Source organism: Dendrobates tinctorius, unplaced genomic scaffold, assembly GCF_039654945.1.
Source record: "Dendrobates tinctorius isolate UK_male_01 unplaced genomic scaffold, ASM3965494v1 ptg000089l, whole genome shotgun sequence".
Taxonomy (NCBI): domain Eukaryota; kingdom Metazoa; phylum Chordata; class Amphibia; order Anura; family Dendrobatidae; genus Dendrobates; species Dendrobates tinctorius.
The window spans coordinates 11,585,078-11,610,397 of NW_027361757.1; the positions used below are offsets into that span (position 1 = coordinate 11,585,078).

At 44.7% G+C, this 25,320-nt stretch overlaps 1 protein-coding gene across 2 annotated transcripts in view; it reads right to left on the bottom strand.

Annotated features, from left to right (window-relative positions):
* Positions 1 to 21,914, bottom strand: part of MICU1 (mitochondrial calcium uptake 1) — a 402,009-nt gene extending 380,095 nt beyond the window's left edge. The window contains exon 1 of one of the 2 annotated variants that reach the window (XM_073585810.1): positions 21,748 to 21,914. The gene's annotated coding sequence lies outside the window, so the exon portion shown is untranslated. The remainder of the gene's footprint in view (positions 1 to 21,747) is intronic. The other variant, XM_073585809.1, reaches the window with a different exon arrangement.
* Between the last annotated feature and the right edge of the window lie 3,406 nt (positions 21,915 to 25,320).

Consider the following 25,320-nt stretch of genomic DNA (forward strand, 5'->3'; position numbering starts at 1 on the left):
ATGAGCCGTGATGTTACACGCCTGCTGCCGGCGCAGGACCTGGAGAACGCGGCACTCAAGCGCCAATAAAGCCATACCTATTGGCCAACCAAGATCAACTAATCGGTCATCTGACTGGCGACCAATGAGATAAAAAGGTCTTTGACAATGTTGTAATACTCATTCCCGTGAGAAAGCACTTAATATGGGAAACCTGCGTTTGGGCTGGGCTGCTGGGTGGCACCACTGGTGTTTTCCTGTTCTTGTTATGACTTTTGCACCTATTGGACATATTTAGATCGGTCCAGTAAACACAGATTTGATGCACAAAGAAAAAAAAAGTGGGAAAAATGGCTGTGTCTGACCATACAGGATCATGGTCTGATCATACCACAGCTTCTGGGCAGAGGAGAAAGCAAAAGAGAGTATACAGACAGGACAGCACAGGGTCACAGCTGATTCTGTGAGGTAAAACATTTCTCTGTTTTTAAACAATGATTTACCTCAAAACAAAAAATAATCAGCTGTGATCCCATGCTGTCTTGTCTATATATACTTTTGCTTCCTCCCCTGCCCAGGTGCTGTGGTGTGATCAGACCATGTTCCTGTACGGTCAGACACAGCCAGTACACAGTTATAAGATTATCTCAGCCCTGGAACATTTTATTTAAATACATCTAATTGTACTTTAAGATCTATTGATTACAATAAACTTTTGTTCGCGGGGAAACCCCTTTAATATTAACCAGATGCCTTCTTATAAATTTTAGTAAACAAGGGGAAAGAATGCCATACATGTGCCAGAAATATTACATGCAGCTGTACAGAAGAAAAGCATCAGGGCCTTAAAAGGCATTTGGCTCTAACGGAACAAAATACGAACAATACGGCTGGAGACTCTCAGTATGATTTTGCCACAGACAAACCCTTTCAAAGTATCATGAGAGTCTCTCCACTACATCTGTCCATCTATGTAATGTTACTTAACAGAATCCTAGGGGCATGGCCGTCAGTGATTACATGTTCTCCTTTGTGAAATGTTGTCCGTCTGACTCACAAACTCCTATTCTCAAAACTACTGCATGTGACCAGATCTCCTCCAATTGAAAAACACCTTACTTAGGAAATCTGATTTATAATTGGAGGCCGATTGGATAGGTCTGGTCACATGTTCCTCCATCAGGAGTCATGGTCATTGCATGGACAGAACTGTGCCGCCCGGGCAGAAAGCGGCACTAACAAGTGTAAGAGTTGGTCCTTTAAGACTGATACATTAGCTCCACATGTTCATGTCCTCATGCACCCACCACATTTATAAACAAAGTGATCAACCCCTTAAACTGTCACTTGTTTCTTTGTCAAAAGCATGTAAATCATTCATTATTAAAGAAAACAAAACACCTAAGGGTACATATAGTGGCAGTTTTATATATCGCTAGGAAACCTAATGCTTCACCGAAGAATTATTTATGATCTAATCTAAATGAAGTAAATAATAGATTGAAAATAAACTAAAAAGGATGTGGTTGAAAGCACTGTTTTATTAAAGCTAATGTTAATAATAAAAGAATCCTCTTCACCCTACACCCCTCTCCCATCCTATTTTATTGGCTGCTGCACCCATGTGGCCACTGCACAAAAGCGTGAGGAGCACCTCTTACCTGCCATCAGATCAGCTCTTCTTTTCATTAGCTGACCCGACACGGCATCAATGATGTGCAATGACATGCATGCGATATCACATCAGGCCGACTAAACGAAGGAAGGGACGGGGTGATGAAGGCCGGCAACAGGTGGTTTTACTGCTCCTGTGCAATGGCCACAGACCACTGATGCAGCCAAAGGAATGGGACATACGAATAAATTCACATCAACTGTATCCAGCGTTTAACAGCCAGAATCGAGATTTGGGGAGTTAGCCGTTATCGGAAACTGATCAGAAGAATAGTCCAAAACAAGAATTTAGAAAATGTGTACATTTTGTCAGCATTGAAGGGATGGTTCACTACTATTATATTAATAGCTCATACTTTGGATAGGTCATAAATCCTAACGACCTATAGGGTCAGACACCCGGCATCTCCATTGATCATTTTGTCATATATTTACATTTATTGCAACAATCATAACAAAAAAATAATTTTATGGAAAATTGTAGTCATGAAAGCAGCACAGGTATAGTACTTCAATTAGTAGTCACAGGGCTGGTCACTCCTCCCAGTAGCCACAGTAGTAATACATCCTATTCTTATAGTTTGATCTACGTATGAGGCCACATTCGCCTATTCAGTATTTGTAAGCCAAAACCAGGAGTGGGTGATGGATGCAGAAGTGGTGACGTGTTTGTATTTGAGGTCCATGCCGTCAGACTCTACACCCCCTTCTCCATGCGAGTGGCGGTGGTGTATCGTCCTCCCGGCCCCTCCCATCAGTTCCTGGATCATTTTGCCACTTGGCTTCCACATTTTCTCTCCTGTGACATCCCTACCCTCATCATGGGAGATTTCAACATCCCCATTGCTCTTCCCCTCTCCCCATCTGCTACTCACCTTTTATCTCTAACCTCCTCATTTGGCCTTTCGCAGCTTACTAATTCTCCAACGCATGAAGACGGAAACTCCCTCGACTTGGTCTTCTCTCGGCTTTGTGCAGTGGATGATTTTGCAAACTCCCCTCTCCCGCTCTCTGACCACAATCTTCTTTCATTCTCTATAAAGAACTGCCAGGCTGCTCAGGTCACCCCCACTGTCCAGACTTATAGAAACATACAGGCCATTAACACCCAGAAACTTCTGACGAACTTGCAGTCTTCATTGGCCCCTATCTCCTCCCTCTCATGTCCTGATTCTGCATTGAAGCATTACAATGAAACACTTCAAAGTGCCCTGGATGAATTTGCACCCCATATAAATTGAACACCACAACACAGACGGCGACAACCCTGGCACACGGTGCAAACACATTTCCTGCAGCGGTGCTCCAGGTGCTCCGAACGTCTGTGGAGAAAATCCAATCTACACGAAGATTTCATCTATTTTAAGTTTATGCTTAGAACACACAACACTGCCCTTCACCTCTCCAAACAAACCTATTTCAACACCCTCATCACCTCACTGTCCAATAACCCGAAACGTCTCTTTGACACTTTTCATTCTCTACTCAATCCAAGAGTACAGGCCCCAACCACGGAGCTCCGAGCTGACGATCTGGCCAATTACTTCAAAGAAAAAATTGACCAGATCCGACAGGAAATTATCTCCAAATCCCCTCATACCATGCACTGTCCTCCCTCCCCCACTGCATCTAACTCACTCTCTGATTTTGAACCAGTCACAGAAGAAGTAAGCAGGCTCCTTGCATCTTCTCGCCCAACTACTTGCACCAGTGACCCATTTCCATCACATCTCCTCCAGTCCCTTTCCCCTGCTGTCACCCCTCACCTAACTAAAATATTTAACCTCTCTCTCTCTTCTGGTATTTTTCCCTCCTCATTTAAGCATGCCATCATACATCCACTACTTAAAAAACCATCCCTCGACCAAAACTGTGCCGCTAACTATAGACCTGTCTCTAATCTTCCCTTCATCTCTAAACTCCTGGAACGCCTGGTCCACTCCCGTCTTATCCGCTATCTCTCAGAAAACTCTGTTCTCGACCCTCTCCAATCCGGTTTCCGCTCTTTACACTCCACTGAAACTGCCCTCACTAAAGTCTCTAATGATCTGCTAACAGCTAAATCAAATGGTCATTACTCCATGCTAATTCTCTTGGATCTCTCTGCAGCATTCGACACTGTGGATCATCAGCTCCTCCTCACTATGCTCCATTCCATTGGCCTCAAGGACACCGTTCTCTCCTGGTTCTCCTCCTATCTCTCCGACCGCTCCTTTACTGTTTCTTTTGCCGGTTCCTCCTCCTCTCACCTTCCCCTTACTGTTGGGGTTCCTCAAGGATCGGTTCTAGGCCCCCTCCTCTTCTCCTTGTACACTGCCCCTATTGGTCAAACAATCAGTAGATTTGGTTTCCAGTACCATCTCTATGCTGATGACACCCAATTATACGCTTCTTCTCCTGACATCACGCCAGCCTTTCTAGAAAACACTGGCGATTGTCTAAACGCTGTGTCTAATATCATGTCCTCACTATATCTGAAACTGAACCTGTCAAAGACTGAACTCCTGGTGTTTCCTCCCGCTACTAATGTACCTACACCCGACATTGCCATTTCCGTGTGTGGTTCCACTATTACTCCCCAGCAACATGCCCGCTGTCTTGGGGTCATACTTGATTCCGAGCTTTCCTTTGCCCCCCACATTCGATCACTGGCTCGCTCTTGTCATCTGCACCTCAAAAACATTTCTAGAATTCGACCTTTTCTTACTTTTGACTCTGCAAAAACTCTTACTGTTTCTCTTATTCATTCTCGTCTCGACTATTGTAACTCTCTTCTAATCGGTCTCCCTCTTACCAAACTCTCCCCTCTCCAATCTGTCTTGAATGCTGCAGCCAGGATCATATTCCTCACCAATCGTTACACCGATGCCTCTACCTTGTGCCAGTCATTACACTGGCTACCCATCCACTCCAGAATTCAGTATAAACTTATTACCCTCACCCACAAAGCCCTCCATGGCTCAGCACCACCCTACATCTCCTCCCTTGTTTCAGTATACCACCCTACCAGCGCCCTCCGTTCTGCTGATGACCTGAGGTTAGTATCCTCAATAGTCAGAACCTCCCACTCCCGTCTCCAAGACTTTACACGTGCCGCGCCAATTCTTTGGAATGCACTTCCCAGGTCAATACGATTAGTCCCCAATCCCCACAATTTTAAGCGTGTCCTGAAAACGCATTTATTCAGACTGGCCTATCGCCTCAACACATTAACCTAACCTATCCCTGTGTGGCAGAGCCAAAAGTTTTACCATAACCAGGTTCCCAGCATCATGTTCCCACATGCTTTATGCATCCATTAGCCCTCTGTGTCTGTACTGTTACACACTTAACATTATGGCTGGTCCATACAATCAGGGCAACTGTTACCACCCACCTTTCGTGTCTACCTCTTTCCTCATAGACTGTAAGCTTGCGAGCAGGGCCCTCACTCCTCTTGGTATTTGTTATAATCTACTGTATGTGATTATTGTTATGCTGTAATGTCTATTGTCTGTACAAATCCCCTCTGAAATGTAAAGTGCTGCGGAATATGTCGGCGCTATAAAAATAAAATTTATTATTATTATTATTACTATACTTTTCCTCTCACTGTTCCACTCCTGATTTTGGCTTACAATACAATCATGAGGCAGACATCAATGGTGTCCAGAACACACTAATAACTTTCATTCTGTGCATCAGGTGTCATTTTACTCTGCACTGATGTTCTAGAACATCAATGCATTACAAGCAAGACTGTGCAGCTGTGAGGGTGGGGAGCCAGCTGTCAGACACAGCCAGACTCCCCCACAAAAGGCAGCAGACATGTTTGCTTTTCTGGCCACTCTATACACAAGGCTGAACCAGCGATTGTGTATACAGATTAGGAAGCATGGTCAGTGCTTCTTCCTCTGGACATAGTGGTCATGTGATCACTGGGTGTAGAGTGGGTGCAAGAGATGCTAGGTTCTAGGAGACCTGGTCAGCTATGCTATGTAGCAAGTGTGAGGGGTCTCAAAGGGGAAGGGGGGGGGGCGTCCACTTTGCTTACCTCGAGGGAGGGGAAGAGAAGGAACCGCAGGGATCGGATCTCTGGAACCACCATTTCCTCCAGGTCAGTCAGGGAACTGCATCGAGGGCAAGTAGTCGCCGGAAAGGCTTCCCTTATAGGTACGAGTTAGTGAGGCGCTCCCAGTGAGGGGGATATATATCACCAGTCCAGGCTGGGGATATATATTTAAACCTCCCGGACATCACTGCCAGAGTTCCTCACTAAAACAGTACGGCATTCTGCCAATAGTTCCTCGTTCAACATAAGCCCCGTCTGACAGTAGGCTTATCTGGTCAGAAACCAACTTGGGTAGCGTACAATTGACCAACCGAGTGTGCGGACGTGGGGATTCATGAAATCGAGATAAAAGAGTAGCCAAAGATTAATTTTATATTTAATTGCTGAAAAGGCGCACTACAAATATACAGGTATATATTTACAAGAACAATATACTGATATACGGTCACGAGTGTAGTACGAGGATAAGGTATAGATAGGTAGCAATCACTGTGTTATGTAGTATGTGACGACAGGGAGTCACTGATGGATCACAGGTTCAAATCTTAGTTACAGGCTTTCCTGACTGCGTAGGCTAACGTATCCTCCTGCCATTAGAAAACTAAGTCCAAAATGAGGGATTGCCTTATATCTACTAGGCTGTTCCCTCCCACACTCTGCTGCCACGCCTGGGCTGGACTGCCTCCCTCCTCCTATGTCTGAGAATAAGATTTTCTGCCTAGAATTGTGGATGGCCCATAACTTTTCGCCCGAATCTCTGAGTGGGTCGGTGGCGTTGCCAATGGGTTCCGCTGGATTTTATCTGCGCATAGTAACTAAATATGCCTACCGTATGTAATTACTGGTAGCTATGCTTTATAACTCAATAACGCTGAGTGATACAGGTGGCTGCCGGGCACGGGCATATGGGGGAAAGAATGCTGATGCGGATTATGTGCTCGGCTAGGCTCAAAGATATTGCATTCTGTCATCAAAGGTCATTTTCCAGATTCAATACCTCAGAGCCTAATGTGACTTGTACGGCGGTGTTTCCATGTGCTTCCGTCAGACAAAGAGCCAGCTGGCTGCAGATACAAAAAAAAAACTGCACCCTTGTGTTAAGAGCTTCAAAGAGTTTTTAATTAAAGAAAAACATTGCATTGCTTTTTATGGCCTGGGGGAATGCCAAGGTGGGGGCATATTCCAGAAGGGACATCTCCGTCGTCCCTCACAGCCAGTTTGCCAAATTTCCCCTGTAACTAGTGCCAATATACCAGTTACAAGGGGAATCTTGAATAAAAATAGTGTATTATGCTTAAACGCAGAAACAAAGGTCTAAGATTTTATGAGGATCCACAGTGTGTAAAATACCAAACTGCCTGTCCAAATTTGTTTAAAGCAAAATCATCTTCATACATGCACAATCACAAGCTGCAAATAATACCGTTGAGTCACTAGCTGCTATGGGCATAAAAAGGAGAGAAATGCATTTTATGGCCAAAATCCACCCCTGACCTCAACTCTATTGAGAACCTTTGGAGTGTCCTAAAACAAAAGATATTGAGGTGGGAGGAAGCTCACATCAAAACAGCAGTTGACATCCTGCAAAGAAATTCAAGCAAAAACCATCCAAAATATCACAAGTTCAATGAAGGCGACAGCAAAGAACGGGTCCAATGTTAAGATGTAATTTGGCATGTTAAGATGCTTTTGATTGAAAGAGCTCTTGATTTCAGTAAATGTGATCGCTTAATGCTGCAAATTCAACAATTGACCATTTACGGTACATTTCTTTATAACCTACAATATGTTTGGGAACTCTGTTGTCCAAAATAATTTGGAGCACTGCATTTTGAGGGGTTTTTTGTTTTGAAAAGTTACTGTTATCATTGGGAGGTTTGGCCAATAAAATGTGATTTATATTTTTAACGGTTGATGATTTGAATATTATACTCACTCATTTGCATTGACCATTTAGTAAAAAAAAAAAAAAAAAAAAAAAAAACACAGAAAAATGGCTTTTTTCTAATTTGGAACGTGGTGTAGATTATAAAAAGTTGAATCCGATGTCTTTTTTTCTAGAGAAATCCAAAATGTTTTTGAGCTGTGAAGACTTAAGGTACTCTCACACTTAGCGATGTACCAGCGATCCCGACCAGCGATATGACGCGGTCAGCATCGCTGGTACATCGCTAAGTGGTCGCTAGTGAGCTGTCACACAGGCAGATCTCACCAGCGACATCGCTGGGGACGGGGGTCGCTACTTACCTGTCACACTAGGCGATCCTGACGTCCTCCCGCCCGGCTCCACGCTCGTCTCTCCACAGGAAGCTGACGACGAGAAACAGTCCTGGACGTTCTCGCGCGATCAGCAATAACCAGCGGGGGAGCCGGTTGTAAGTATCAGACATAGCGATATCGCTAGCAATATCGCTATAACGTCACAAGTTATAGCGATATTGCTAGCGATATTGCTTAGTGTGACAGTACCTTTATGGGCAGAACACTGATCTGCATGAGAATCCTCTTACAGACCTTATATTAAATGAAACGATGAGATACCGGTGTGATGTGTAATGACTGCCAATTATAATCACAATCAGAACTGATATTTGTCTTATTACAAACACATCAGCAGCTGTAGCACTCCTATCACAGTACTGTCACCTCTGATGCAGAATTGTGCCTGATTTCAACACTTTTTCAACTTTCATTCCACAGACAGCCAGTGTGGATAGAAAGACAGTAAAGCAATACATTGTCTCATTGCAAACTCATCTACAGTTGTAGTTCTCTCATAGACCTGACAGCTCTGCTATACTGTCCCCCCCCCTCCATGTAAGAAAAGTTAAGCAAAGGAGTATACAAGACAGGACAGCATGGGATCACAGCTGATTCTTTCTGTGAGGTTAAACAAATTTTTAAACAGGCATTGAAATGTTTTTCCTAACTTGCAGCTGTGATCCCAAGCTGTCCTGTCTGTATACTCTTTTGGTTCCCCCCCTGCCCTGGAGATGTGGTATGATCAGACCATGTTCCTGTATGGTGAGACAGAGCCAGTACACAGCAAGGGCACATTTAAAATATTATCTCGGCACAGGAACATTTTATTTAAAAACATCCAATTGTGGAAATTATCATCATTACAAGATCTATTAATTAAAATGAACTTCTGTTCATGGGACCACCTCTTTAAGTATCATAAATTTATATGAATTTGCAGGCAGGCTTCACCACACCCAATCCAAGCTCTGTCCACTAAACTTGAGAAAAAATGCCAAAAGTCACAAAATGATTGTGCAACTCCAATTTCCACAAAAAATTCTGCCCCATTAAAAGGCCTTTTACACCAGAATTCTACTGAAAACACCTTGACGAATTGGGCCCAAAGTAATTTGTGCTTGTCTTATCACTAGTACCCACAATTGGTACATCACATGAGATTCATAAATTCTAGTACCCAGAATTGGTACATCACATGAGATTCATAAATTCTGGTGTTTTTCTCTGTTTTTCCTGATTTCACTGATATTGTGGCAATCAGGTTAATGATAGATGGGGTTGGACTGCCGCGCAGCTTTGTGGGAACATTTTTACAAATAATTTGGTGAACAAGGGACAGGCTCTTGAGTCCCTACATTATGCTGCTCTCAGATTCCATATAAAAAACTGCTGACAAATTCCCTTTAAGCAGTCAAAACTTTGGCATATTGACTCCATAGACTTGCTGTTGAGCTGTCATATTTCCTTTAAGGTGTGTATAGACAAGCATTAATTAACAGCAATGTCTTGAGTACATTAATTTTTTTTTTTTACTCCTTTTACATAAATGCTGCTCTTTTTGGAGAACCTGAAGCTTATCTGCATGTTAGCTGTTCCCCGTTGGTTTTTTGCATTTCTTAACCGCTATTACAGCGATGACTTTGGGATATTGCATTCTCGAGCGTGTCTTGTTGAGCTTGCTGTGAAAAGCAGTTCTCATTAAAATGCTGAAGTCTCACTATTATAAACTGTCCTAGACCATAGTGTGCATTGGTGCCAGCAGCAAAGCATATTATCTCTGCTGTGTGAAGTCTGATAACTCCAATTCCCATCCTTCACAGAGCCACTCCACTTAACTTATCCATTAGGGAAATCCCTCAAAACCTCCATTAACCTTTACTGCAAGAACAACCTTTAAAGAAGATGTCTTACCTGCTGTGCATGACAATATTTCAGGCTGCCTAAGTGAAGAGTAGCTATTCTCAAATGTTTCCATGCATTGTTTTTTTAAGACTGTATATTCTTTTCCCATAAATTCATAAATTTTATGACTGTATAGGGCAGGCTTAAAGGAATGTTAGGAAGCGACATGGCAAATTCACCCTGAAGTACTCCAGCAATGATGACAAAGCGCTCGATTCCAGACCTTCTTATATCCCCACATAGAAGTGTAATGCACTTTAACCCCCAAAATACTGCGATCAAACAAGATTCCAGCATTCCGGGAGCCGGCGCAGGGCTATCAGCCCCTCTGCCTTTGGATCGGAGGTCTCACGGCGTGATGCAGGGTCCCGATCGTTGCCATGGTGAGCAGATGTCATCATGATGACATCTGGCTGAGCATGAGAGTTAGGAAACTTGTTCCTCATGCGCAATGCATGATCAGCAAGTCTCCCTGTGTCAGTGCAGCGCTCACAGCTTCTATGGTATGCAGATGCTGCTTCATCTGCATGCTATAGAAGCGATCAGCCTGCAAAAAAAATGATTGTCCCATAGTGGGACAAAAAGTAAAAGTTAGGAAAAAAGTTAAAAAAAAAATGTTTTTGATAATTGTAAAAATATTTTTTTTAAAAATAAAAAAAATTAATATATCACTAAAAAAATATTTGAATTAAAAAAATATCTAAACAATAAAAGCACACATATTTGGTATTGCCGCATCAGCAACGACCCGACGTATAAAACGCTCCCACTAGTTAACCCCTTTAGTGAACACCATTAAAAAAAAAAAAAAAAAAAAAACACAAGGCAAAAAAACAATGCTTTATAGTCATACCACGAAACAAAAAGCGAAATTACACACAATCAAAAAGATATAAATAAACATGGTACAGCTGAAAACGTCATCTTGTTCCGCAAAAAAACAAGCCGTCATACAGCTCCATGAGCGGAAAAATAAAAAAAGTTATAGCGCTCAGTAAAAAGCGATGCAAAAATAATTATTCTTTCTATAAAATAGTTTTCATTCTATAAAAGCGGCAAAACAAAATATAAATGAGGTATCACTGCAATCACACTGAACCGAAGAATAAAACTGCATAATCAATTCTTACCACACGCGGAACAAACGCCCCCCCGCCCCAAAAAAATAAATAAATAAAATAAAAAATAGAAACGTCAGCTCGTCCTGCAAAAAACAAGACCTCACATGACTCTGCGGGCCAAAATATGGAAAAATTATAGCTCTCAATATGTGGTGATGCAAAAACTATTTTTTGCAATAAAAATAGAGTCTTTTAGCTGGTGACAGCAGGAAAACATAAAAACACGCTATAAGGCCTCTTTCATACGTCCCGAAATTTCCGGTACCGGAGATATCAGTGTCCGTGTGTGTGTGTAATACTTGCCGCATCAGTACCACAAGGACAGGCGCCAGGGAAGAAGCGTTACAGCAAGCACTATTCCCCGGTGCCGAATGCTGAACACGGCTCTCATCATTCTCCCCTGCTCTGCTGGTCACCATTGCTCAACCCGGCTGGGAACAGAGTTCAGTGACCGAAGGTAACCTCTATGACCTCACCCTCGGTTACGACGCTGCGTTGCCAGTCGGGGTGAGATTCCCGCTAGCACTGTGAGCGCTCACTGTGCTAGCAGGGATCCGATTGCAGCTCAGCCCGGCTGGGAAAGGAGCTCAGTGACCGAAGGTAACCTCTATGACATCATCCTCGGTTACTGATGCTGCATTCCCAGCATCTCATTCACCAGTTATTTTTCAGCATCTTGGCACCGTCCACGTTGAAAACTGTATATCCCCCAGACATGGATTAAGGCGTGGGACAGAGCGATGGACAGGTATGGTATATTGTTGCTTTTATATTTTATCTTTATTACAGATCGAGGGCTTCACTTGGATTAGTCGTGGTTGTAAGTATGGTTTAATTGAGATTAATAAAGGAGTGTCATTTTTTTCAAATAAACGACTTAATTCTGGGTGTTTGTGTTTATGTACAATACAACTATAGGATTAGTAATGGATGGGTGTCTTAGGTTTCTTTTACACTTACCATGTTTTTGCGGGCCGTTTTTGTGGCCCCAATAGATTTCTATTGGGCCGCAAAATCGGCCTGCAAAAATTCCACGGTGCGCCGTGTGCCGTACGGCCGTATTTGCGGCCATGAAAAAAGATCGAGCCTGCTTGATCTTTGTCACGGCGTACAGACACGGCCCCCATTGGAAATCAATGGGGCCACAAAAACAAACGGAAGTTTGTTTTTGCGATGCACCGTGAATTCCAGTTTTGCGGAATGCCGTTTTTTTCCCAATACTATTTCCATAGTATTGAAAACATGAAAAACGGTGATCCACAAGTTTTTTGTGGTGCTTTATTGCGGCAGACCATAAAAAATGCGGTGATACGGCCCGCAAAAACGGGCCTCAAAAAACACGTCATGTGTAAAAGAAGCCTTATAGACCTCTCCATTACTAAGCCGTGGGCTTGAAGTCACCAGACAATACAAAGGTGTCATCAACCCCACAGATAAGAACCCCACTGCCACATGGCAAATATTACCCCACTTTCCACCGCTACAAGGCAAGTGGGAAGAGCCAGACAAAGCGCCAGAAAAGGCACATCTAATAGATGTGCCTTTTCTTGGCTACTATTTTTATGCTGGGGGGCTCAATATCCATGGCCCCTTACTAGCCTGAGAATACCAGCCCGCAGTTGTCTGCTTTAGCAAGGATGGTTGTCAAAAATAGGGGGGACCCCACGCCGTTTATTTTATTTAAATAATTAAAAATACATCATGGGGACCCCTCTATTCTTGATAACTAGCCTTGCTGAAGCTGACAGCTGAGGGTTGCACCCCCAGCTGTGAGTTTTGTCTGGCTGGTTATCAAAAATAGGGGGGGAACCCACACTTTTTTTTTTTTTTTTTTTTAATTACCGTATTTATTTACAGCGTAGGAGCGGCAGATGAATACTCCCATCCGCAGCACCTGCTGTCACTGTTATTTGCAGCAGCATGAGTAGGCTGATGGGGTAATAGTCTCATCAGCCGCCTCCTGCTGTCTCTTATTACTTAAATGTAACTCATCATTCTTCCCTGCTCACCGGCAGAGCAGGGGAGAATTATGAGAGCCGTGGTCAGCACCCGGTGCCGGGGAACAGCGCTTACTGTATCGCTTCTTCCCCAGCGCTGACGTGTGTCACATGGAGGACATTAACCCCTTCACCCCCAAGGGTGGTTTGCACGTTCATGACCGGGCCAATTTTTACAATTCTGACCACTGTACCTTTATGAGGTCATAACTCTGGAACGCTTCCATGGATCCCGGTGATTCTGACATTGTTTTCTCGTGACATATTGTACTTCATGTTAGTGGTAAAATTTCATTCAAATAACTTGCGTTTATTTGTGAGAAAAACGGAAATTTGGCGAAAATTTCGCAATTTTCCAACTTTGAATTTTTATGCCCTTAAATCACAGAGATATGGCACCCAAAAAACTTGATAACTAACATTTCCCACATGTTTACTTTACATCAGCACAATTTTGGAACCAAAATTTTTTTTTTGTTAGGAAGTTATAAGGGTTAAAAGCTGACCAGCGATTTCTCATTTTTACAACACAATTTTATTTTTACGGACCACATCACATTTGAAGCCACTTTGAGGGATCTATATGATAGAAAATACCCAAAAGTGACACCATTCTAAAAACTGCACCTCTTAAGGTGCTCAAAACCACATTCAAGAAGTTTATTAACCCTTTAGGTGCATCACAGGAATTTTTTTGAATATTTAACCAAGGGTAACAGGAGAAATTGGACTGCAAAAGTTATTGTGCAATTTGTCCTGAGTACGCTGATACCTGATATGTGGGGGGGAACGACTGTTTCGGCGCATGGCAGAGCTCAGAATGGAAGGAGCGCCGTTTGACTTTTTCAATGCAAAATTGTCTGGAATTCAGATCGGACGCCATGTCACGTTTGGAGAGTCCCTGATGTACCTAAACAGTGGAAACCCCCTACAAGTGACCCCATTTTGGAAACTAGACCCCCCAAGGAACTTATCTAGATATGTGGTGAGAACTTTGAACCCACAAGAGCTTTACAGAAGTTTATAACGTACAGCAGTACAATTAAAAAATCATATTTTTTCCACAAAAATGATCGTTTCACCCTCAATTCTTATTTTTCCAAGGGTAACAGGACCCTAAAAGCTATTGTGCAATTTGTCCTGAGTACGCTGATACCCCACATGTGGGGGTAAACCACTATTTGGGCGCATGGGAGAGCTCGGAAGGGAAGCAGCGCCATTTGACGTTTTTGGCTGGAATTGAGATCAGACACCATGTCGCGATTGGAAAACCCCTGATGTACCTAAACAGTGGAAACCCCCAACAAATGACCCCATTTTGGAAATGAGACCCCCTAAGGAACTTATCTAGATGTGTGGTGAGCACTTTGAACCCCCAAGGGCTTCACAGAAGTTTATAATGCCCGGGCATGAAAATAAAAAAAATGTATTTTTTCCACAAACATGATCAATTAGTCCCCAATTTTTTCATTTTCCCAAGGGTAACAGGAGAAATTGGACCCCAAAAGTTGTTGTCCAATTTGTCATGAGTACGCTGACACCCCATATGTGGGAGAAAACTACTGTATGGACACACGTCGGGGCTCGGAAGGGAAGTAGTGACGTTTTGGAATGCAGACTTTGATGGAATGGTCTGCGGGTGTCATGTGCGTTTGGAGAGCCCCTGATGTACCTAAACTATTGAAACTCCCCACAAGTGACCCCATTTTGGACACTAGACCCCCCACGGAACTTATCTAGATGTGTGGTGAGCACTTTGAACCCCCAAGTGCTTCACAGAATTTTATAACACTCGGACGTGAAAATAAAAAAAATCATTTTTTTTCCACAAAAATGATATTTTTGCCCCCAATTTTTTATTTTCCTAAGGGTAACAGGAGAAATTGGACCCCAAAAATTGTTTTGCAATTTGTCCTGAGTAGGCTGATACCCTACATGTGGGGGTAAAACACTGTTTGGGCGCATGCCAGAGCTTGGAAGGGAAGGAGCACCATTTGACTTTTTCAACTCAGAATTGGCTGGAATTGAAATCAGACACCATGTTGCATTTGGAGAGCCCCTGATGTGCCCAAACAGTGGAAACCCCCCAATTCTAACTCCAACCCGAACCCCAACACACCCCTAACCCTAATCTCAGCCCTAACCCTAACCCTAGCCGTAATGGAAAAATGGAAATAAATACATTTTTTTATTTTATTATTTTTCCCTAACTAAGGGGGTGATAACGGGGGGTTTGATTTACTATTTATGGCGGTTTTTATGTTTGGCGGCTGTCGCACGCTAAAAGACGCTTTTTATTGTAAAAATAGTTTTTGCATCACCACATATTGAGAGCTATAATTTTTCCGTATTTTGATCCACCGAGTCATGTGAGGTCTTATTTTTTGCGGGACGAGTTGACGTTTTTATTGGTACCATTTTCGGGCACGTGACATTTTTTGATCGCTTTTTATTCCGATTTTTGGGACGCAGAATGAACAAAAACCAGCGTTTCATGAATTTCTTTTGGGGGGGTGCGTTTACACCGTTCCGCGCGCGGTAAAATTGATAAAGCGGTTTTATTCTTCGGGTCAGTACGGTTATAGCGATACCTCATTTAGGTCGTTTTTTATGTTTTGTCGGTTTTATGCAATGAAAACTATTTTATATAAAAAATAATTATTTTTGCATCGCTTTATTCTGCGAGCTATAACTTTTTTATTTTTTCTAAGACAAAGAGAAGCGGGCGGCACCGCTGTTACCATGCTGGGATCAGTAGTTTGCAGCCGGCGGTACGCTCACATCCAGGATCCCGGGTGCTTGACCTCGTAGCAGACCAGTAGGACAATCCAAGAGAAAAGGGTCGCACTCAACGGGATTGGTGTGAATGTTTAATGACACAAGATTACATGTCACGTCGGGGATGTGATAACATGAGTGTCAAGGGCTGTTTTTTTATTTTTTCGCTGATGATGCTGTGTGGCGGCTCGTTTTTTGCGGGACAAGATGACGTTTTCAGCGGTACCATGGATATTTATATGCGTCTTTTTGATCGCGCGTTATTACACTTTTTGTTTGGCGGTATGATAAATTATTTTTTGCTTCGTTTTTTATTTTTTAAGGGGTTCGCTAAAGGGGTTAACTAATGGGACAGTTTTATAGGGCGGGTCGTTACGGACGCGGCGATACCTAATATGTGTACTTTCATTGTTTTTTTTTTATTTTCAAAAAATGGATTTATTTGGGGGAATATTTTTTTTTTTGTAATTTATTTAGCGATTTTTTTAAAATTATTTTAACACTTTTTTTTATTTTTTTTTTACTTTATTAAATAGTCCCAGGTGGGACATCACTGTTCTGTGACAGATCGCTGATCTGTCACATCACAGATCACTGTGACAGATCAGCGATCTGTCACAGGCAGTGCACAAGGCTTCCTCATGCCTGCGCTTTGCAGGCACTGAGGAAGCCAGCTTCCTGCAGGCCCCCGTCGCCATCTTGGATTCGGGGGCCTGCAGGAAAGGAGCCCCCGGCAGCAGCGCTGCACATTGCGCTGCCGTGGGGGGCTCAGGGAAGCACGGAGGGAGCCCCCTCCCTGCCGCTGCTTCCCTTTAACCCCCAATTTGATCGCGGTGTGCAAGGGGTTAACGTGTCGGGGGCGGTCCATGACCGCCCCTGACACATTGTGCCGGGTGTCAGCTGTGATAATCAGCTGACACCCGGCCGCGATCAGCGGCGCTCACCACGTGGGCGCCGCTGATCGCGGTAGACGTACTATCCCGTCCATGGGCATAGGGGCCCGGGTCCCATGGACGGGATAGTACGTCGGATGTCAGGAAGGGGTTAATGTGTGTTATGTGTATGAACGTGTGCGGAAACTTTTTATGGCCCGTGGTGGAATTAAATAACAGACATGTCACTGTGTTTTGCCCACGAACACACAGTCCATGGAAACACACTGACATGTGCACAGACACATTCACTTGAATAGGCAAATAGCGCTCCGCTCCTCCCGAGACTCTCCACATGGCTAAGTAATACTGTAGAGCCACATATGGGGTATTGCCACATTCGGTAGAAATTGTAGGACAAATTTTGTTGCCATTTTTACCCACTTCTTGTGTGAAAATGTAAAATCTTTGGCTAAAACAAAATTTTGATGGTAAAAATGTAGTCATTTTGTGTTCACTGCCCAATGGTATAAAATACTGTGACACACCCATGGTGTCAATATGATCACTGCACCCCTAGGTGAACTCATTGAGGGGAAGAATTCGTAAAATAGGGTCACTTATAGGGGGTTCTGCTGTTTTGGCACCTGTGGGTAATGGCACTTGCAAACCATAACAGTAAAATCTAGCGCTCCTTCCCTTCTGAGCTCTGCCATGCGCCCAAACAGTGGTTTACCCCCACATATGGGATATCAGCATACTCAGGACAAATTGCACAACAACTCTTAGGGTCCGATTTCTCCTGTTACCCTTGGGGAAATAAAAAATTGGGGGTGAAAATATCATTTTTGTGAAAAAAAATATGATTTTTTATTTTTACGGCTCTATGTTATAAACTTCTGTGAAGCATTTGGTTGTTCAAAGTGCTCACCACACATCTAGATAAGTTGCTTAGGGGGTCTACTTTCCAAAATGGTGTCACTTGTGAGGGGTTTCCACTGTTTAAGCACATCAGGGGCTCTCCAAACGCGATATTGCGTCCAATCTTAATTTTAGCCAATTTTGCATTACAAAGTCAAACGGGGCTCCTTTCCTTCCGAGCTCTGCCATGCGCCCAAAAAGTGGTTTACCCCACATAAGGGGCATCAGCGTACTCAGGAGAAATTGCACAACAACCTTTGGGGTCCAATTTCTCCTGTTACCCTTGGTAAATTAAAAAAAAATTGGATCGGAAGTAAATTTTTTGTGAAAAAAAGTTAAATGTTCATTTTTTAAAACATGCCAAAAATTCCTGTGAAGTACCTGAAAGGTTAATAAACTTCTTGAATGTGGTTTTGAGCACCTACAAGGGTGCAGTTTTTAGAATGGTGTCACTTTGGGTATTTTCTATCATATAGATCCTTCAAAGTGACTTCAAATGTGATGTGGTCCCTAAAGAAAAAAAAAATGGTGATGTGAAAAATGAGAAATCGCTGGTCAACTTTTAACCCTTATAACTTCCTAACAAAAAAAAAAATTTGGGTTCCAAAATTGTGCTGATGTAAAGTAAACATGTGGGAAAGGTTACTTATGAAGTGTTTTGTGTGACATATCTCTGTGATTTAAGGGCATGAAAATTCAAAGTTGGAAAATTGTGAAATTTTCGCCAAATATCCGTTTTTTTTCGCAAATAAACGCAAGTTATATCAAAAAATTTTTACAACCATTATGAAGTACAATATGTCATGAGAAAACATTGTCAGAATCACCAGGATCCATGGAAGCGTTCAAGAGTTATTACATCATAAAGGGACAGTGGTCAGAATTGTAAAAATTGGCCCGGGCATTAACATGCAAACCACCCTTGGGGGTAAAGGAGTTAAACCAGGCTGAACACACCTGTGTAAACGCACTAACAACGCATGTGGTTTTTTAACAGGAGATTTTTGGCATCTAATGCAAGTCTATAGGATGTGCTGCAGCTTGGAAAAGAGCACCACAGGTGAGTTTATGCAGCGTAAATAAGAAAGCAGAGTGTGCATTAGATTTCTATGAATCCAATCCACTGTGCTTGTACTGAACAATGCAGTGCTTAAGGCCTGTTTCACACTTAAGTTTTTTTGTTTCAGTTAAAATCTGCCTAAATGGCGGAAAGCGTATCCGTTGTTAACTGATGAGAACGGATGGCACTGGACATTTTTTTTTTTTTTTTTTGACGGATCTGCCGAATGAAGAATTTTAAAGGAAGAGAGAGAGAGACAGAGAGAATGAATTTCCGGCTGACTTCATTCCTCCGGGCATGTGCACTATAAAAATGTGGATCCTGCAGCACAAAAAATGTTGCATGGTCCGTCCAGGCATCTCGGCGGACGCCAAAAAAATTGACGGATCCGCAAAAAAAGGATCCAACGGATGGCCATCCGTCAAGATCTGCCGGTAATGCAAATCAATGGGGAAAAAAACGGATCCGCCCAAAAAAATGGCGGATCCGTTTTTTGTCAAAAACGGAAGTGTGAAACAGGCTTTAGACGCAGCGAATACACTGCATCCAGAACGCTAGTAAGACTTATTGTGGGACCATACCCCTTACTTATTATAGTCATATATGAGACTATCAAGTTCAGGTCAGGAGACCAGGGGAGAGTCTGTGCATCGCTCAGACCGTGACACACAAAGGTGTGAATGCCACCTTAAACATACAGGAAAGATGTATATGTACCGTGTTTGCCAGTAGATAGAAGAATTGAGAGTCCTCAGTAGTTGATACCTTTTAATGGCTAACTGAGAAGATGGTGACACATTACAAGCTTTCCCGACTACTCAGGTCTCTTCATCAGGCTAGACTAATACAACATCTGAAGAATCACATATTCATACACAACACAGAACAGAAAAAATGCAATAGATAAGACAAGTGACGCAAGTCTTTCATGGTGTCCGTTACAGAGTCCCAAGAATCAGCAAGTTATTGCCTATCTTGTAGACAGGGGACTATTTCCTATTTTTGGAGTGACCCTTTAATTGTAAAAACGCATTTAATTATGTTTAACATTTCTTCACACATCATTTCTGCCAAATCATATTTTATCATATGTTTATACGCAGAAAGGGTTTAACAGATGGGATTGGAGCTTTCTTTCACTCCCACTATTAGGCTAGTTTCACACTAGCATACGGCCGGGGGCTGCGGACTTCCTCCGTGATGCTCTGCCACCTGCCGCGCCTCCTCCGTTCAGCTCCGCCTGTGTCGGCATGCAGCGTGCGTACCCTGTCTTTAGCATTGAGTACGCAGGGCATACCGATGTATGCGGATGCCTCCGCATGTGTCATTTTGACGGTACGGCGACCTGCGCCAATCGCAGCATGTTGGATTTTGTTGCGGTCGTCGCACCGTCAAGACGACACATGCGGAGGCATCGGCATACATCGGTATGGCCTGCGTACCCAATGCTAAAGATAGGGTACGCAGGCCGCATGCCGACGAAGGTGGAGCTAAACGGAGGAGGCACGGCAGTGGGCGGAGCTTCACGGAGGAAATCCGCAGCCCTCCGCACTTCAGCCATAGTGCTGGAGTGTGACTGTCAATCACAGCCAATTTCCATCAGGTGATCACGGCATCACCCATTATGAAGGAAGGTGTTGTCCACTACTAGTGAAATTAATAGTACCCGATCTACAGATCCCGGCAGTGATGGAGCAGCGGTGTAAGGTTCCATCATACTCGTTACGTCCAGCTGATCCATAAAGATGCTGTGTCAGACCCCCACTCAGCAAATAGTGATGACGCATTACAATGGCAGGTGACCAGGATCATCTCTAAGATCGTCCCATAAACCTTCAGCTCAAGCGCAGTATTTGCAATGTGGCTGAAAACCAGTCCATTATCAGCTTTAAAAAAAAAAAAAATGTCAGCAGTTTTGTTAATAACCCCACGGTCTGGAGGTTAATTGCCAAAAGTTGTGATACATTAATGCCGGGGAGGTAGGGAACTTAGGTCATGCTGGACTTCAGAAAGATATCCCAGACCGCCAAAATTGAGAAGCGAGCTCCTGTCAGCACCTCTGGTTATCAACATGTGCTGCAGGGGTCACGCGCCAGGCCAAAATGGGGTCAACAGATTTGGAAGCTTACAGAAACAACTCAGGAAGTTACCAATGATTCCTATACCCTGACAACTTGTCACTACAGTATGGGTTGTCAGAAGCGTCTCTCACATCATTGACAAGTAGTAACTTGTGCGTGCCACCGTCCGGCAGCTGCCCACACAGCGCCCCTCCGTCCGGCAGCTGCCCACACAGCGCCCCTCCGTCCGGCAGCTGCCCACACAGCGCCCCTCCGTCCGGCAGCTGCCCACACAGCGCCCCTCCGTCCGGCAGCTGCCCACACAGCGCCCCTCCGTCCGGCAGCTGCCCACACAGCGCCCCTCCGTCCGGCAGCTGCCCACACAGCGCCCCTCCGTCCGGCAGCTGCCCACACAGCCCCCCTCCGTCCGGCAGCTGCCCACACAGCCCCCCTCCGTCCGGCAGCTGCCCACACAGCCCCCCTCCGTCCGGCAGCTGCCCACACAGCGCCCCTCCGTCCGGCAGCTGCCCACACAGCGCCCCTCCGTCCGGCAGCTGCCCACACAGCGCCCCTCCGTCCGGCAGCTGCCCACACAGCGCCCCTCCGTCCGGCAGCTGCCCACACAGCCCCCCTCCGTCCGGCAGCTGCCCACACAGCCCCCCTCCGTCCGGCAGCTGCCCACACAGCCCCCCTCCGTCCGGCAGCTGCCCACACAGCCCCCCTCCGTCCGGCAGCTGCCCACACAGCCCCCCTCCGTCCGGCAGCTGCCCACACAGCGCCCCTCCGTCCGGCAGCTGCCCACACAGCCCCCCTCCGTCCGGCAGCTGCCCACACAGCGCCCCTCCGTCCGGCAGCTGCCCACACAGCGCCCCTCCGTCCGGCAGCTGCCCACACAGCCCCCCTCCGTCCGGCAGCTGCCCACACAGCCCCCCTCCGTCCGGCAGCTGCCCACACAGCCCCCCTCCGTCCGGCAGCTGCCCACACAGCCCCCCTCCGTCCGGCAGCTGCCCACACAGCGCCCCTCCGTCCAGCAGTACACACGCGAGCTGTCACTGTTCTTGACTACCCACCTGGCCCCTCTCTGGATGCTGCTCCTGTTTCCTGTGTAGCACGAATATGGCTCCGGGTACTATGCAAACAAATCCGCGAGTCCTCCACAGCAGCCGGAGACACCGTTTGTAACACAGTGCTGCCCAAGCACATACAGGAAGAGAAACGGACTACAACTCCCACAATGCATCACGCAGAGAGCAAAACTTTATTGAAAACGAACATAAAGCGTCAGCGAAAAGAGTGGGATTATCTCTGGGTGAAAATGAGGTGTGCGGGCTCAGGGTGTACAACAGGCTCTGCATGGAGAGGGGACACACAGGAGACCACTCCAGCTGCTTCTGACAGGATATATTTGGCCGACATTAGGGTCTGTGCACACAGTGCGGATTTTGCTGCGGATCCGCAGGCATTGTACAGTACAATGCAAATCAATGAGATTTCAAAACCGCAGTGCACATGCTGCTGATTTTTCTGTGCGGATTTGCTGCGGTTATAAATCCACAGCATGTCAATTCCATTATCCAGGTTATTCTGCAGTCAGTATTTCCAGCCCTGACGAGTTCACGGTGTCAGACAGAATTTGTGTCAAGTAAATTTGATGGCCTAGTCTGTACTGAGAATGTGAACTACGTCCAGAAATCACATCCTGAGGTTGTGAATGGGAAATCCAAGTTGTCCATCATAGACTAGATTCACACATCTGAGTGTCAGGCCTCGTCACACAGTCAGTATTTGGTCAGTATTTTGCATTAGTGTTTGCAAGCCTCCCAACCATCCCGGCTCCAGCGGGACAGTCCCGATTTTGATAGTCTGTCCCTCTGTCCTGGCTGGGAGTTTACTTTTTCCGCCGTTCTAATAATTCTGACGTTATGAATTTTTTTCTCATTACGCCGTTTAGCGATCGGGTTAATTCTTTTTTTTATATATTGATCGGGCAATTTTTTTTATTTTTATTGGGATTTTACAAGTTTTGACAAGTGAACAAAAGTCCAGGCACATAATAAAAGTCAATGACATATAAAGTCTGGAATGGAAAAATTACATTGACAAGGTAGTGTAGAACACAATAGATGAGGGAACACCCCCATACAATAAAGCACATTCATGGTGAGCATAGGTTGGGATAATCCCTCCCATAATCTCATCAAGTCGCAATATTGGGGAACCCTCACTATACCTTGGTTTAGAAAAAAAACTGTAAAAGCACACAAAGAAAAACTGAAGGGGATTATCATGAGAAAAAAATCTCATATATACAAACAAGAAGACAGGACAGCCACACAAGGGGATGCGAGCCATGATGCAAGCAGGAGGGCAGCGTCGCAAGAAGATGGGAGGCTCCAGACCCAGAACTGCCACACCCATTGGACCGGTCTGCACCGGACCTGCCTCCCGGGTGAGTATAAAAAAAACTTATTTATCTTATCTTGCAGATTGAGGGCTTAGCTACATCATTATATAACGCTGTAGATAAGCCCTGAAAGGCCCTGGCTGCATCTTATAGCGGCCAAAACTGCTGACAGGTTCCCTTTAAGGCTATGTGCCCACGTAGCGTTTTAAAACGCACACTAAAAACCGGACTCCTTCCTAGAAATTGCTCGTTTTTTTCCGCGCGATTTCACCATGATTTTACCGCGATTCTGTTCGCGATTTTGCCGCGATTTTCTCAAGCACTTTCCAAGCGATTTGAAGCATCGCTTGGAAAGTGATTGACAGGTTGGTCACACTTGTCAAACATAGTGTTTGACAAGTGTGAGCAGCTTTTTACTATTGAGGCCGCCTATGCGGCATCAATAGTAAAAGATAGAATGTTAAAAATGATAAAAAAAATAAAAAATCGGGGTACATTTACCTTCCGGCGTCCCGCGCTGCATTCCCGGCCTCAGCGTTCCCAGTGATGCCTTGCGAGACCTGTGATAACGTTGGTCTCGCGTTGCTATAGCGATCTCACGAGACCGCTAGAGTCACGCGAGACTATGTCATCACAGGACCTTGCCGCAAGGCATTACTGGTAACGCTTAGGCCGGGAATGCAGCGCGGGACGTCGGAAGGTAACTATACCCCGATTTTTTTTATTTTTTATTCTTTTTTTTACAGGGGTATGGTACCCAGGGCCTGGAGGACAGTCTCCTCTCCTCCACACCGTGGGTACCAACCGCACATGAGATGCATAACTTCCCGCATGGTGGGCATAGCCACATGCGGGAAGTAAGCGATTCTCATGCATTCCTATGGGTGCCGAATCGCGGCAATTCTTTGCGATTCCGCACAAAAGAATGAGCATGCTGCGATTTTTTCCGCAATGCGTTTCCGCCGCGGAAAAAAGCGCAGCATTAGTACAGCATGTGCGGAATGCCATAGGAATGCATGGGGGGCGTTCTGTACATGATTTTAAAACGTTTTCGCTGCGTTTTCACGGCAAAAACGCTTAAAAATCGCATCGTGGGCACATAGCCTAATAATGTCAGGGACCGATAGGCCCCCTTGTGTTTTGTGAAAGACGAGAACACGCGTAGGGATCCTGTGACCCTTGTCGTTCCAGATAAGGCCTGTTTCACACTTCAGTTTTTTCTTGTCAGTTAAAATCCGCCAAAAAGGCGGAAAAGCGGATCCGTTCCTAACTGATGTGAGCGGATGCCACTGGATCCGTTTTTTGGACGGATCCGCCGAATGAAGAATTTTAAAGAAACCGCTGCCTGGGGGGGGGGCGGGGAAGAGAGAGAGCCGCCAGAAATGATTTCAGGGTTAAATTTCCTCCTGACTTCATTCCTCCAGGCATGCGCTGTATACAAATGCGGATCCTTCACTACAAAAAACGTTACATGGTCCGTCCAGGCATCTCGGCGGACGCAAAAAAAATTGACGGATCCACAAAAAAACGGACCTAACGGATGGCCATCCGTCAAGATCTGCCAGTAATGCAAGTCAATGGGGAAAAAAACGGATCCGCCAAAAAAAATGGCGGATCCGTTTTTTTGCAAAAACGGCGGATTTTGACTGATGGTCAAAAACGGAAGTGTGAAGGCCTAAACCTTAACATGGCTGCCTGGAGGGATTTAAGTTGAGACATGGGGCCTTGACCGGTAGGCTCTCAAAGAAATATAATAACTTAGGAAGAAGGGACATCTTAAGTGAAGTAATGCGGCCAATTAGTGAAAGCGAGAGAGGTTTCCATTTATACATTAGTTTTTTTTAGTTCACTCAATAGTGGGGGGAAGTTAGTGCTGTATAAATTACTGTAAGAAGAAAATAGGTTAACTCCCAGGTATCGAATTGCCTCAGGATTCCATCTAAATTTGAAATTTAGTTTTATATATCAGGAGGAATATTCAATGGGAGGGCTTCAGTTGTTGAAGTGTTTAGTTTGTACCACGATAAGATCTTCCAACAGGTTAGGCAATGTAATATGAAGGTTGGTTAGGGTCAAAAGAACATCGTCTGCAAATAGGGAGATCTTTAACATTTAATCCCTGACCTCAATTCCTGATATGTTTGGGTTTTGTCTTATCTTTGCCGCCAGGGGTTCAATACATAGGACATATAATAGGGGCGATAAGGGGCAGTCCTGGCGGGTACCATTTGATATTTTG